This window comes from Capricornis sumatraensis, chromosome 11 (genome assembly GCF_032405125.1).
Source record: "Capricornis sumatraensis isolate serow.1 chromosome 11, serow.2, whole genome shotgun sequence".
Taxonomy (NCBI): Eukaryota; Metazoa; Chordata; class Mammalia; order Artiodactyla; family Bovidae; genus Capricornis; species Capricornis sumatraensis.
This window is the reverse complement of record NC_091079.1, coordinates 66,483,600-66,498,442: the sequence shown is the minus strand read 5'-3', so window position 1 is coordinate 66,498,442 and position 14,843 is coordinate 66,483,600.

Below are 14,843 nucleotides of genomic sequence, written 5' to 3'. Positions count from 1 at the left end.
ACTGAATGTTTGGATTTAGTCATATCTCAGCTATTCTTTGGAGAAGGCAATGGCACCCCACTCCAGTACTCTTGCCTGGAAAATCCCATGGACAGAGGAGCCTGGTAGGCTGCAGTCCATGGGGTTGCTAAGAGTCAGACACGACTGAGCGACTTCACTTTCACTTTTCACTTTCACGCATTGGAGAAGGAAATGGCGACCCACTCCAGTGTTCTTGCCTGGAGAATCCCAGGGACGGGGGAGCCTGGTGGGCTGCTGTCTGCGGGGTTGCACATGACTGAAGCGACTTAGCAGCAGCAGCAGCAGCAGCAGCTATCCTTAAAACAACTCTATAAGTTCATTAAGATAATTGGCTAAGTATTTTGGGATAATATATGTGTGCTCATAATTTCTGTCTACTTAGCTAAGAAACTGAAATAGTTAGAATCTAGAAGAATTTTACAGAAATTGAAGCAAGGGACTGAGGGAAATGCAGATTTCACATCTTTAATGAGAGTTCAATGTTAGGAAAATGTCTCTCTTGATTTTTTGTCTTAAAGAATGTGGAGGATATTAATGCTTCTATACTTTGTGATTTGATTTATGCTCCCACTTTTTATGGCTCTTGTATCTTAAATAATAAATACCCTTAAGATTTCCTGGATTTCTTTGGAGGGGATGATGCTGAAGCTGAAACTCCAGTACTTTGGCCACCTCATGTGAAGAGTTAACTCATTGGAAAAGACCCTGATGCTGGGAGGGATTGGGGGCAGGAGGAGAAGGGGACGACAGAGGATGAGATGGCTGGATGGCATCACTGACGCAATGGACGTGAGTCTGGGTGAACTCCAGGAGTTTGTGATGGGCAGGGAGGCCTGGCATGCTGCCATTCATGGGGTCACAAAGAGTTGGACACGACTGAGTGACTGAACTGAGCTGAAGATTTCCTCAATATCCTTAGGAAAGAAAATAAAATAAAGGAAACACAAAATGAAGGAAGGATGGAAAGAAGAAAGAAAAGCTAAGTACAGCCATTTATTTATTCACTCATTCATTCAAGATATAGTTGAATCTCTTCTATTTATGTATAATATTCTATCAAAGCCTCTTGATGAAAGTGAAAGAGGAGAGCGAAAAAGTTGGCCTAAAGCTCGACATTCAGAAAACGAAGATCATGGCATCCGGTCCCATCACTTCATGGGAAATAGATGGGGAAACAGTGGAAACAGTGTCAGACTTTATTTTTTTGGGCTCCAAAATCACTGCAGATGGTGACTGCAGCCATGAAATTAAAAGACGCTTACTCCTTGGAAGGAAAGTTATGACCAACCTAGATAGCATATTCAAAAGCAGAGACATTACTTTGCCGACTAAGGTCCGTCTAGTCAAGGCTATGGTTTTTCCTGTGGTCATGTATGGATGTGAGAGTTGGACTGTGAAGAAGGCTGAGCACCAAAGAATTGATGCTTTTGAAGTGTGGTGTTGGAGAAGACTCTTGAGAGTCCCTTGGACTGCAAGGAGATCCAACCAGTCCATTTGGAAGGAGATCAGCCCTGGGATTTCTTTGGAAGGAATGATGCTGAAGCTGAAGCTCCAGTACTTTGGCCACCCCATGAGAAGAGTTGACTCATTGGAAAAAACTCTGATGCTGGGAGGGATTGGGGGCAGGAGGAGAACGGGATGACAGAGGATGAGATGGCTGGATGGCATCACGGACTCCATGGATGTGAGTTTGAGTGAACTCTGGGAGATAGTGATGAACAAGGAGGCCTGGCGTGCTGCTATTCATGGGGTTGCAAAGAGTTGGACACGACTGAGTGACAACTGAACTGAACAAAGATATATGTGATGTAAAGGCAGAAATAAAGATACAAATGAGAAAGTGGGACAAAGAGAAATAAAACCGGGTGAATAATTGACACCAGGTAATTGACATCAAGTAAGACCAGTATTGAAATATTAATTTTTGAGTATTTTTAAGCAATAGGTTAAATATTGAGCTTAAGCTTTCCAACAACTAACATTGTAATCTATTTCTAGTGAATCATCAAGGACAAATTATTTATAATATATATATATATGCCTAGGAACTCAGTAAGTTAGCTCATTGTATTAATTCATCAACTGGAAAACAATTGGGTTCAATGAAGGCTTTCCAGAATGATGACTTTTGCCTTTAGCATGGAACATTAAGCTTATAGAGCTATAATTAAAAGCAAGAACCAATATTTTAAAAAATTGGAGTATAATTGCTTTGCAATGTTGTGTTAGTTTCTGCTGTACAAGGAGTCAGCTGTATGTGTACATATATTTGTTTAGGCCAATTTCCACAGGACTGGTAAAAGTCAGTTTTCATTCTAATCCCAAAGGAGGGCAATGCCTCAAACTACCGTAAGAGCACTCATTTCACGTGGTAGCAAGGTTATGCTCAAGATCCTTCAAGCTAGGCTTCAGCAGTACGTGAACTGAGAACTTTCAGATGTACAAACTAGGCATAGAAGAGGCAGAGGAACCAGAGGTTAAATTGCCAACATTCATTGGATCACAGAGAAATCAAGGGAATTCCAGAAAAACATCTATTTTTGTTTCATTGACAAGTTAAAGCCTTTGACTGTATGGATCATAACAAACTGAGGAAAATTCTTAAAGAAATGGGAATACCAGACCACCTTACCTATCTCCTGAGAAACCTGTATGTGAGTCAAGAAGCAACAGTTAGAACCTTACATGGAACAATGGGCTGGTTCCAAATAGGGTAAGGGGTATGTCAAGGCTGTATATTGTCACCCTGCTTATTTAACTTCTATGCAGAGTAGATCACGTGAAATGCAGGCCTGGATGAATCACAAGCTGGAATCAAGATTGCCGGGAGAAATATCAACAGCCTCAGATATGCAGGTGACACCACTCTCATGGCAGAAAGTCAAGAACAAAAGAGCCTCTTGATGAGAGTAAAAGAAGAGAGTGAAAAAGGTGGTTTAATACTCAAGACACAAAAAACGAAGATCATGGCATCTGGTCCCATCACTTAGTGGCCAACAGATGGAGAAAAAGTAGAAACAGTGACAGATTTTATTTTCTTGGGCTCCCAGATCACTCCCAGATTTTATTTTCTTGGATGGAGACTGCAACCACAAAATTAAATGATATTTGCTTCTTGGAAGGAAAGCTTATGACAAATCTACACGGCATATTAAAAAGCAGAGACACCACTTTGCCGACAAAGATCCATACAGTAAAAGTTATGGTTTTTCTAGTAGTCATGTACAGATGTGAGAATTGGACCATAAAGAAGACTGAGTGCCAAAGAACCAATGCTTTCAAATTGTGGTGCTGGAGAAGATTCTTGAGAGTCCTTTGGAATGCAAGGAGATCAAACCAGTCAATCCTAAAGGAAATCAACCCTGAATATTCATTGGAATTACTGTTGCTGACCTGGAGAAGGAAACAGCAACCTGCTCCAATATTCTTGCCTGGAGAATCCCATGGACAGAGGAGCCTGGCAGGCTACACTCCATGGGGTCACAAGAGCCAGACACGACTTAGTAACGAAACCACCACCACTGTTGCTGAAGCTGAAACTCCAATATTTCAGCCACTTGATGCAAAGAGCCAACTCATTGGAAAAGACTCTGACACTGGTCAAGATTGAAGGCATAAGGACAAGCAGGTGGCGGAGACTGAGATGGTTAGATAGTATTATCTACTCAAAGGACACGAATTTGAGCAAACTCAGTGAGGTAGTGAAGGACAGGGAAGCCTTGTGTGCTGCAGTCCATGGGGTAACAAAGAGTCAGACATGACTTAGTGAGTGAACAACAACAACAAAAAATAAAAGCCATGCTACCTGCATATTAAAACATAGTTATCTTAATTATTTTAAGTAATCTTCCTTCTTCCTGCCTCCATTTTATCCCTTTTTATTCTACACTGATGTCAAAACCTTGACATAGATTTTACCCCACTGTAACTTTCACTTTCCTCAATTCATCACAAAACTATTCTTACTGATACTCACTTCAGCCATGACATTAAAGTCATTTTATGGGCATCAATAGCCTGGAAATAGTTTGAGTTTATTCAGTTTATCCAAGAGTTGATTCATTTTCACAGAATTAAAAGTTAAAAATTGAAGCAAGATCAATACATGTTGCAAAAATCTCATGTTGCTTCTAATACATTTATTCACCAGGTAGTAAAAAATATAACCATATCCCTGTCTAAAGGCACTTCATTTATGACACTGTCCAGCAAAGATCTGATTTCATTTCATGGAAACTGACACACTGCTTTATGAAGTATTACTTAGTGCATTAACAGTTCATAATTTGGGAACAGCGTACAGTTTTCACTTTATACACAAGAGAGAATAATTTCTGAAATCCCTCCCATGTGCCAAGGTAGAGTGCAAGGACCACAAAAAAAACTGTGAGACTCAAGGAACTCAGAGTCTGGTGGGGAAGGGAGATAAGCCAGCAAACAGGTATGATGCAATATGATGGTATTAATATAGGTATTGTATAATAGGTGTTATATAAGGCATCTAAATTGGATTGGGAGTTGGGGAGGTCAGGGAAGGCTTTGCTTAAAAATTTAGGAGGTCTTTAGACTAACAGAGAAAGCTCACTTCATGGAACTGAGGAAATTACTTAAACTGGGCTTCATTTATTTCCCTGAAACACCAGGTCTGAAGGGAACCATGAGGCTATTTAAAGTTTCCCTCTTAGATTTCAGGCAGGACTGTAGTTATACCCTTCCAGAAACATGAGAATCAAACTTACAGAAATAATAATTTCTTTTAAAAAATTGTGGTTAAAATGAACCTAAAACCTAAAACCTAACCTAAAACCTACTACTAGTGATTTTTAGCACATTGACAATACTGTACAACCATCACAACTATCTAGTTCCAAAACCTTTTCATCAGCTCAAAATGAATTGCAATACCCATTAGTCACACCCCCATTTTCCTTTCCCTCTAGACACTGGCAACCTTTAAAATGCTTTCTGTAGTCTATGGATTTGCCAATTCTGGATATTTCTTATGATATGTAATATTTGATGAAATGACAGGAATGATATTTCATATGATATGAATATTTCATATTTCATGAAATATGTGACTTCTTGTGTGTGATTTCTTTCACTTAGCAAAATAATTTCAAAGTTCATCCATATTGTATCATGTATCAGCATATGGTATATTTATTTCTTTTGTGGTTGATGATATTCCATTTTATGGATATACCACATTTTACTGATCCATTCATTAGTTGATGGACGTCTGGATCAACTTTTTAGCTATTGTGAATAGTGCTGCTATGAACATGTGTGCAAGTTTTTCTATGAACACCTGTTTCCAGTTCTTATGAGTTTAGAATGAGAAATGAAATTGCTGGGCCACATGGTAATTTTATGCTTAGCTTTGATAGAACCACAAACTACTTGCCACAGCAGCTACAGCATTTTACTGAGTTTACTGTTAATGAGAAAGCATTTCTTTCAAGGCAATCATGTGCTTTGTTAATTTTTTCTCTCTTGACTTTAAAAGATCACTTGGAGGATTAATAATTTTTGTGAAACTATTAAAGGCCTTCTGAAAGCAGCCTTTATATATTTAAATTAGAGGTATTATGTATTCAGGCATTCATTACAGTATAGTGTACAAGAAGTTTGATAGTTCAATAAATTTATATGAAATTCAATCTCTATAGGTGTGAGCTTTTATAATCTTAGAAAACCTGAAGCTGAAAGGAGAGAAATTGAGTTGAATTAGTTTGCCACCATCTGACCTGTTTTTCCTAATGAGCTATTGGGGACACAAAAAAGTTCAATTCTTTTAAAGTATGGGCATGCTGACTGCAGTTGTTAAATCCATTAATTAATCTATCTTTATTCAGGACATTCTAATGAACTGAAATCCAAGATTGCTTTAATCCAAAGTAGAAGCTCAAGCATGGATGAACCAATGACATTTGCACTGTTCCAGCCAATTTTCATAATGGTCTCTGAGAGATAACCACGTAAAAAACAAATTTGAACTATTTATGGCTCCAGACTGTTTTGAAAACTCTATTGAAAAGAGCAGGCAATTACATATTTGTCTGAGCTCCTATTATATACTTGGCTCACATTTGTGCTTTAGGAAAGATCATCAACTTAAAGTATTTATGCAGACCACTCCCCACAGCATCTGGATTCCTAGATGTCAGACTTTCTGAGAAAAACCTGTATCCTAGGCTTGAATCAATCCAAGACTGGCTACAGTGGATCACACAGCAGGCCCCAAAGCAAAAACAAGACATCAAGAGCTCTGTCTACATTTTTCTTTATCATTTAAAAATGCCTGATGCTGTATAAAATCTCTCCATAACCTGCTCAAGCACCTTGTTGGGAAAGGTGGTACATTCACATGTGAAAATGAAAGTTGCTCAGTCGTGTCCTACTCTTTGGGGCCCCATGGACTATACAGTGATGGAATCCTCTAGGCAAGAATACTGGAGTGGGTTGTCATTTCCTCTTCCAGGGGATCTTCCCGACCCAGGGGTTGAAACCGTGTCTCCTGCATCTCCTGCACTGGCAGGCGGATTCTTTACCACTAGTGCCACCATTGGTGTATAATATTATGTTAATGTCAGGTGTACTACTTCAGTTCAGTCGCTCAGTCGTGTCCGACTCTAAATGCTCACCACGGTAAGTCTGGTAACCATCTATCCCCATACAAAGTTATTATAAGATTATTGACAATAATCCTTATGCTGTATATTATACTGCTGTGACTTATTTATTTTATAAATGAAGGTCTGTACCTCTTAATCCCCTTCACCTGTTTTGCCCCTGAACCTCCTCCTCTTTCTCTATGAGCTCTGTTTCTGTTGTGTTTTCTAGATCCCACATGTATGTGAGATCATATGGTATCATCTTTCTCTGATTTGTTTCACTTTAGCTTAATACCCTCTAGATCCATCTGGGTTGTCACATATGGCAATATTTCATTCTTTTTTAATGGTTGAGTAATATTCCATTGTGTGGAATATATATGTATATACATACGCATACATATGTGAGTATATATATGTGCTGTCTGTGCTCAACCTCATGGCTGTAGCCAGCCAGGGTCCTCTGTCCATGGGGATTCTCCAGGCAAGAATACTGGAGCAGGTGGCCATGCACTCCTCCAGGGGATCTTCCCAACCCAGGGATCAAACTCAGGTCTTCCGCATTGCAGGCGGAACTGCAAAGGGCATGGAAACTCACTCCAGTATTCTTGCTTGCAGAATCTCCATGGACAGAGGAGCCTGGTGGGCTACTGTGTCTCCCTTATCCTTTCATTTATTGATGGACACTTAGGTTGCTTCCATATCTTGGTGATTATAAACAATGCTGCTATGAACACAGGGGTGCATATAACTTCTCAAATTAGTATTTTTGTTTTATTTAGGTAAATACTCAGAAGTGGAATTGCTGGATCATATATAAGCTCTATATAAATTTTTTTGAGGAATTTCTACACTGTTTTCCAAAGTGGCTGTGTTAATTTACAATCTTATCAACTGTTAATGAGAGTTTTCTTTTCCTCACATCCCCTACCAACATTTTTTATTTGTTGTCTTTTTAATAGTAGCCATTCTGATAGGTGTGAGGTGGTATCTTATTACGCTTTTGATTTGCATTTCTCTGATCAATGCAAAGAAATAGAGGCAAACAAGAGAATGGGAAAGACTAGAGATCTCTTCAAGAAAATTAGAGATACCAAGGGAATATTTCATGCAAAGATGGGCTCAGTAAAGGACAGAAGTGGTATGGACCTAACAGAAGCAGAAGATATTAAGAAGAGGTGGCAAGAATACACAGAAGAACTGTACAAAAAAGATCTTCATGACCCAGATAATCACGATGGTGTGATCACTCACCTAGAGCCAGACATCCTGGAATGTGAAGTCAAGTGGGCTTGAGGAAGCATTGCTATGAACAAAGCTAGTGGAGGTGATGGAATACCAGTTGAGCTATTTCAAATCCTGAAAGATGATGCTGTGAAAGTGCTGCACTCAATATGCCAGCAAATTTGGAAAACTCAGCAGTGGCCACAGGCCTGGAAAAGGTCAGTTTTCATTCCAATCCCTAAGAAAGGCAATGCCAAAAATTCTCATACTACTGCACAATTGCACTCATCTCACATACTAGTAAAGTAATCTTCAAAATTCTCCAAGCCAGGCTTCAGCAGTACGTGAACTGTGAACTTCCTGATGTTCAAGCTGGTTTTAGACAAGGCAGAGGAACCAGAGATCAAATTGCCAACATCCGCTGGATCATGGAAAAAGCAAGAGAGTTCCAGAAAAAAATCTATTTCTGCTTTCTTGACTATGCCAAAGCCTTTGACTGTGTGGATCACAATAAACTGTGGAAAATTCTGAAAGAGATGGGAATACCAGACCACCTGACCTGCCTCTTGAGAAATCTGTATGCAGATTAGGAAGGAACAGTTAGAAGTGCACATGGAACAACAGACTGGTTCCAAATAGGAAAAGGAGTACGTCAAGGCTGTATATTGTCACCCTGCTTATTTAACTTCTATGCAGGGTACATCAAGAGAAACACTGGGCTGGAAGAAGCACAAGCTGGAATCAAGATTGCCGGGAGAAATACCAATAACCTCAGAAATGCAGATGACACCACCCTTATGGGAGAAAGTGAAGAGGACCTAAAAAGCCTCTTGATGAAAGTGAAAGAGGAGAGTAAAAAAGTTGGCTTAAAGCTCAACATTGAGAAAACTAAGATCATGGCATCTGGTCCCATCACTTCTTGGGAAATAGATGGGGAAACAGTGGAAACAGTGCCAGACTTTATTTTGGGGGGCTCCAAAATCACTGCAGATTGTGATTGCAGCCATGAAATTAAGACACTTACTCCTTAGAAGGAAAGTTATGACCAACCTAGATAGCATATTCAAAAGCAGAGACATTACTTTGCCAACTAAGGTCTGTCTAGTCAAGGCTATGGTTTTTCCTGTGGTCATGTATGGATGTGAAAGTTGGACTGTGAAGAAAGCTGAGTGCTGAAGAATTGATGCTTTTGAACTGTGGTGTTGGAGAAGATTCTTGAGAGTCCCTTGGACTGCAAGGAGATCCAACCAGTCCATTCTGAAGGAAATCAGTCCTGGGTGTTCTTTGCAAGGACTGATGCTAAAGCTGAAACTCCAATATTTTGGCCACCTCATGGGAAGAGTTGACTCATTGGAAAAGACTCTGATGCTGGGAGGGATTGAGGGCAGGAGGAGAAGGGGACGACCGAGGATGAGATGGCTGGATGGCCTCACGGACTCGATGGACGTGAGTCTGAGTGAACTCCGGCAGTTGGTGATGGGCAGGGAGGCCTGGCGTGCTGCAATTCATGGGGTTGCAAAGAGTTGGACACGACTGAGCGACTGAACTGAACTGAACTGAACTGATGATTAGCAGTGTTGAGCATTTTTACGTGAGACTGTTTGCCATCTTTATGTCTTCTATGGAATATGATCTATTCAGGTCCTTTGCTCATTTTTTAATCAGGTTTTTAAAAATATTGAGTTGTATGAGTTTTTAAAAATTATTTTGGATATTATCCTCTTATGTATTTAGCAAATATCTTCTCCCCTTCAGTAGGTTGACCTTTCATTTGTTGATAGTTTCCTTCACTGTGCAAAAGCTTTTTACTTTAATGTAGTCCCATTTATTTATTTTTGCTTTAGTTTCCCTTGCCTGAGGAGACAGGTCCAAATATATAATTAAGATCTATGTCAAAGGGAGTACTCTCTATGCTTTCTTCTAGGAGTTTTATAATTTCAGGTCTTACATTCAAGTCTTTAATCCATTTTGAGTTTATTTTTGTATATGGTGTGAGAAAATAGTCCAGTCTGATTCTTTTACATGTAGTCAACCAGTAGTCTCAGTCTCACTAATTGAAGAGACTGGTCTTTTCTCCATTGTATATTTTTTGCCTCCTTTGTCATAGATTAACTGAACATGAACCCTGGGTTTATTTCTGAGCTATCTATTCTCTTACATTGATCTATATATCTGTTTTTGGTGCTTGTATCATATTGTTTTGATTACTGTAGACTTGCAGTAGTTTGAAATCAGGGTGTGTGATACTTCCAGTTTTGTTCTTCTTTCTTGAAATTGCTTTGGCTATTCAGAGTCTTTAATGTCTCCATACATATTTTAGAATTATTTATTTTAGTTGTGAAATACTAATTCTTCCAACCCATGAGCCTGGGATACTTTCCATCTGTTTGTGTCATCTTCAATTTCTTTCATTCCTACAGTTTTCAGAGAACAAGTCTTCCACCTCTTTGGCTAGATTTATTCCCATGTATTTCATTCTTTTTCATGAATTTTAAATGGAATTGTTTTCTTAATTTCTATTTCTTAGTTTGTTGTTAGTGTATAAAAACACAATAGATATGTATATTAATATTGTAACCATAACTGTACTGAATTTATATATTAGTTCTAACAGTTTGTTGACAGTCTTAAGGATTTGCTATATATAATATCATATTCTCTGCAAACTGTGAGGGTTTACTTCTTCTACAGTTTGGATTCCTTTTATTTCTTTTTCTTTTCTGGTGTGGCTGGGACTTTCAATACATAATGTGGCAACAGTGGACATCCTTGCCTTGTTCTTAAGAAAATGCTTTCAGCTTTTATGTTGAGCATGATGTTAACTGTGAGTTTATCATATGTGGTCTTTACTATGTTGATGTATTTTCTCTCTTTGGGCCTCCCAGGTGCCTCAGCAGTGAAGGAACTGCCTGCCAGTGCTGGAAACGCGGGTTTGATCTCTGGGTTGGGAAGATCCCCTGGAGAAGGAAATGGCAACCCACTCCAGTATTCTTCCCTAGGAAATACCACGGAGAGAGGAGCCTGGGGGCGACAGTCCATGGGGTCACAAACTACTCAGATAAGACTTAGCGAGTATACAATGACAACAATTTCCCCTCTACACCGTTTTTTGAGAAGTTTTTTTTTTTAATCATGAGCGTTGAATTTCGTCAAAAGCTTTTTCTGTATCTATTGAGATGATCATATGATTTTTATTCTTCAATACGTTAAACCTGTCTATCATCACATTGATTAACTTCTGGCTATTGAACCATCTTTGCATCTTGGGATAAACTCCACTTTATGAAAGTATCAAAGAATTGTTGAACTCAAGTTTGTTAACATTTTGTTGAGGATTTTTACATCTATATTCATCAGTGATATTGGCTTGTAATTTCACTTTTTTTGTGGAGTCTTTGGTTTTGATATCAGGGTGATGCTGGCCTTGTAGAATGAGTTTGGAAGTGTTCCTCCCTCTGCCATTTTCTGGAATAGTTTGAGGAGCATAGATATTAACTCTTTTTAATATGTTTTGTAGAATTTACCTGTGAAGCAATTGGATTCTGGACTTTGGTTTGTCAGGAGTTTTTTTTTTTAACCAACTCAATTTAATTAGTAGTAATTGGTCTATTTATATTTTCTATTTATTCTTCTATTGTGCATTTCTGGAATTTATCCAATACTTCTAGATTGTCCATTTATACTGCTATATAATTGTTCACAATTATCTCCTATATGGTGTTGGCTGTAACTTTTCTTTCATTTCTGATTTTTCTGTTAATTTGGGCTCTTGCTATTTTTTTTATGAGCCTGATTAAAGTGTTATTGATTTTGTTTCTCTTTCCGAAGAGTCAGTTCTTTTTTTCATTGATCTTTTTTATTGTTTTTTTGTCCCTATTTATTTTATTGTCTCTGTTTACTCTGTTTTTGTTTCTTTCCTTCTGTTCACTTTGTGTTTTGGTTCTTCCTATTTCTCTAGTTCTTTTAGGTGGAGAGTTAGACTCTTATTTGGGGTTGTTCTTGTTTCCTGAGGTGGTGGTGCGTTGCTATAATCTCCCCCTCTTGTTTCCTGAGGTGGTCGTGCGTTGCTATAATCTCCCCCTCTTGTTTCCTGAGGTGGTCGTGCGTTGCTATAATCTCCCCCTCTTGTTTCCTGAGGTGGTCGTGCGTTGTTATAATCTCCCCCTTAGAACTGCTCTTGCTGCATCCTATAGAGTTTGGATTGTTGTGTTTCCATTTTCATTTGTTTTCATGTATTTTTAAATTTCCTCTCCGATTTCTCCCACATCCCACTAGTTGTTTACCAGCATATTGTTTAGACCCCACATATGTCTTTGCAGCTTTTTCTTATAGTTTACTTTTTGTCATATTGTTGTGATCATAAGAGATGCTTGCTCAATTATAAAAAATTACCAGGTAAATAAGAGAGGAGAGGGTGTTGTTACTAAAATATGGATAAAGAAGATGTGGTACTTATATACAATGGAATATTACTCAGCCATAAAGAAGAATGAAACAATACCATTTGCAGCAACATGCATGGACCTAGAGATTATACTAAATAAAGTAAGGCAGACAGAAAAGAGAAATACCATATGATAGTGCTTATACATGGAAGCTAACAAAATGATTCAAACAAACTTACAAAACAGAAACAAAGTCACAGATGTAGAAAGCAAACTTATGGTTATCACCGGGTAAAGAGAGGGAAGGGATAAATTGGGAGTTGGGATTGACGTATACGCATTGCTATGTATAAAAGAAATAACTAATAAAGACCTACTGTATAGCACAAGGAACTCTACTCAACTCTCTAATGGCCTATATGAGAAAAGAATCGAAAAGGGTGAATATATGTATAACTAATTCACACTGGAAACTAACGCAACATTTTAAATCAACTATACTCCCAATAAACATTTTAAAAATTAAAAAAAAATTTTTACCAGAGGAGAGGGTGTTAACACTCAAGTACAAAATGATGACAATAAAAGCCCATTACTGCCATGAAGGTAATGACACTAAGTTCCAAAAAACACTTTACTGCTAGCTTCCCATCTTCTAAACGTGTGTCTAAATACAAGAACCAGACTTGAATAACTAAAGTCTCCGACTCATTCACCAAAGGGAGCTTTGGGGCAATTTGCAGTAATCTATCCTCACCACTGAATGTTTCTGGCTGTTCAACTGCTTCTTTTAAACTTTGAAAAATAATAAACAGCTATATTTTGTCATTCTCACAAGAAAAAAGTAAGGATGTGGATTTTATAAAGGACTAAGACAGTGTTGTGACTCAAACAAATATCCCTCAGGATTGAGGAATCAACTTTTAGAAGTGTAAAGTGAAAATATTTTTCAGTTCAGTTCAGTTCAGTTGCTCAGTCGTGTCCGACTCTTTGCGACCCCATGAATTGCAGCATGCCAGGCCTCCCTGTCCATCACCATCTCCCGGAGTTCACTCAGACTCACGTCCATTGAGTCAGTGATGCCATCCAGCCATCTCATCTTCTGTCATCCCCTTCTCTTCCTGCCCCCAATCCCTCCCAGCATCAGAGTCTTTTCCAATGAGTCAACTCTTCGCACGAGGTGGCCAAAGTACTGGAGTTTCAGCTTTGCATCATTCCTTCCAAAGAAATCCCAGGACTGATCTCCTTCAGAATGGACTGGTTGAATCTCCTTGCAGTCCAAGGGACTCTCAAGGATTTCTCTATCTGAAGTGGTAGGCTAAATTTAAAAATATAAAAAACATGTAATCCTGGTGAGTCCAACTTAGCTTGTGTTAAAAAGCAGATGGAAGAGAAGAGAGTTGGTAATGGAAAGTTAGCATAAAAAATTGAAGAACCACCTTATCTTTTCTATATGGCTTTTAAATTGTCTAGGGAATTATTTTGCCTCAGATGGTAAAGAATCCCTCTGCAATGCGGAAGACCTGGGTTCAATTCCTGGGTTGGAAAGATCCCCTGGAGGAGGGCATGGCAACTTACTCCAGTATTCTTGCCTGGAGAATCCCTTCGGATAGAGGAGCCTGGCGGGCTTGAGTTCATGGGGTCGCAAAGAGTTGGACACAACTGAGTGACTAAGCACACAGGAAATTATTTTAATTTGAATGGTCTATATCTAACTGAAGCATGTTGTTCAGTCATACATTTTTCCATGTTGTCATGGAAATTGTCCACTCAGGACATTGGTAGTTAACAAGGATTGATGTGTTCTGATTTCTACATTGATCAAGCTACATTTCACCTCTATAACTTTGAAACCACCAAGTTCAACTGGATTTTCTAATCTTCAAAGTGTAATGGTTTGTCTTTCATAGTTCACAGAGGTAATTAGTGTGTACCTGAGTAAACCAAGTCCATGCATGAAGATGATTCATATTGATTAAGATATACTGTAGTTTCCTCATGGTAGCATATATGTTTATAAAGTATAACCAGCTACAGTTAGAGGTGGTAGTTCTTTCTAAATGATGAGATATAACTTACAGTTGTACTTTTTAGATCAGTAAAGGAACATATTGTGTGACACACCCAGTAATTTTAGGGCAGGCTGGCTGAAGTTTGGAGATTCAAAGTCTTCAACCTTCAGTGTCATAAACTCTCTGAAGGTAACGTGGGTCTTCTGGGATCTTTTATCTCCTGGAAGAAGAGGCACTATACTATCATAAGAAAGGCCTGTGCCTTGATATCACAGACCAATAAAGGGTGTGGATAGTTTCCCAATACTAATTCTGTGATATCAGCCAATTCACTTAATATGAAAACTGTTTTCTCCTTTATAAGATGAGAGTAATGATACTTTCCTGATAAAAGCTATGAAACCCCTTGGTTTATTCAAATACATACTAACTACCCTTGTGAATTCTGAAGGATGACATATTATACTTACAAGATCTGAGAATTCATTTCAACTCCTATTAGCACACAGGAGAGGTAACTGTATTAATCAGCTGTGCTGCAATAACAAATAACCACCACGTTTTAGTGGATTAGGACAACAAAA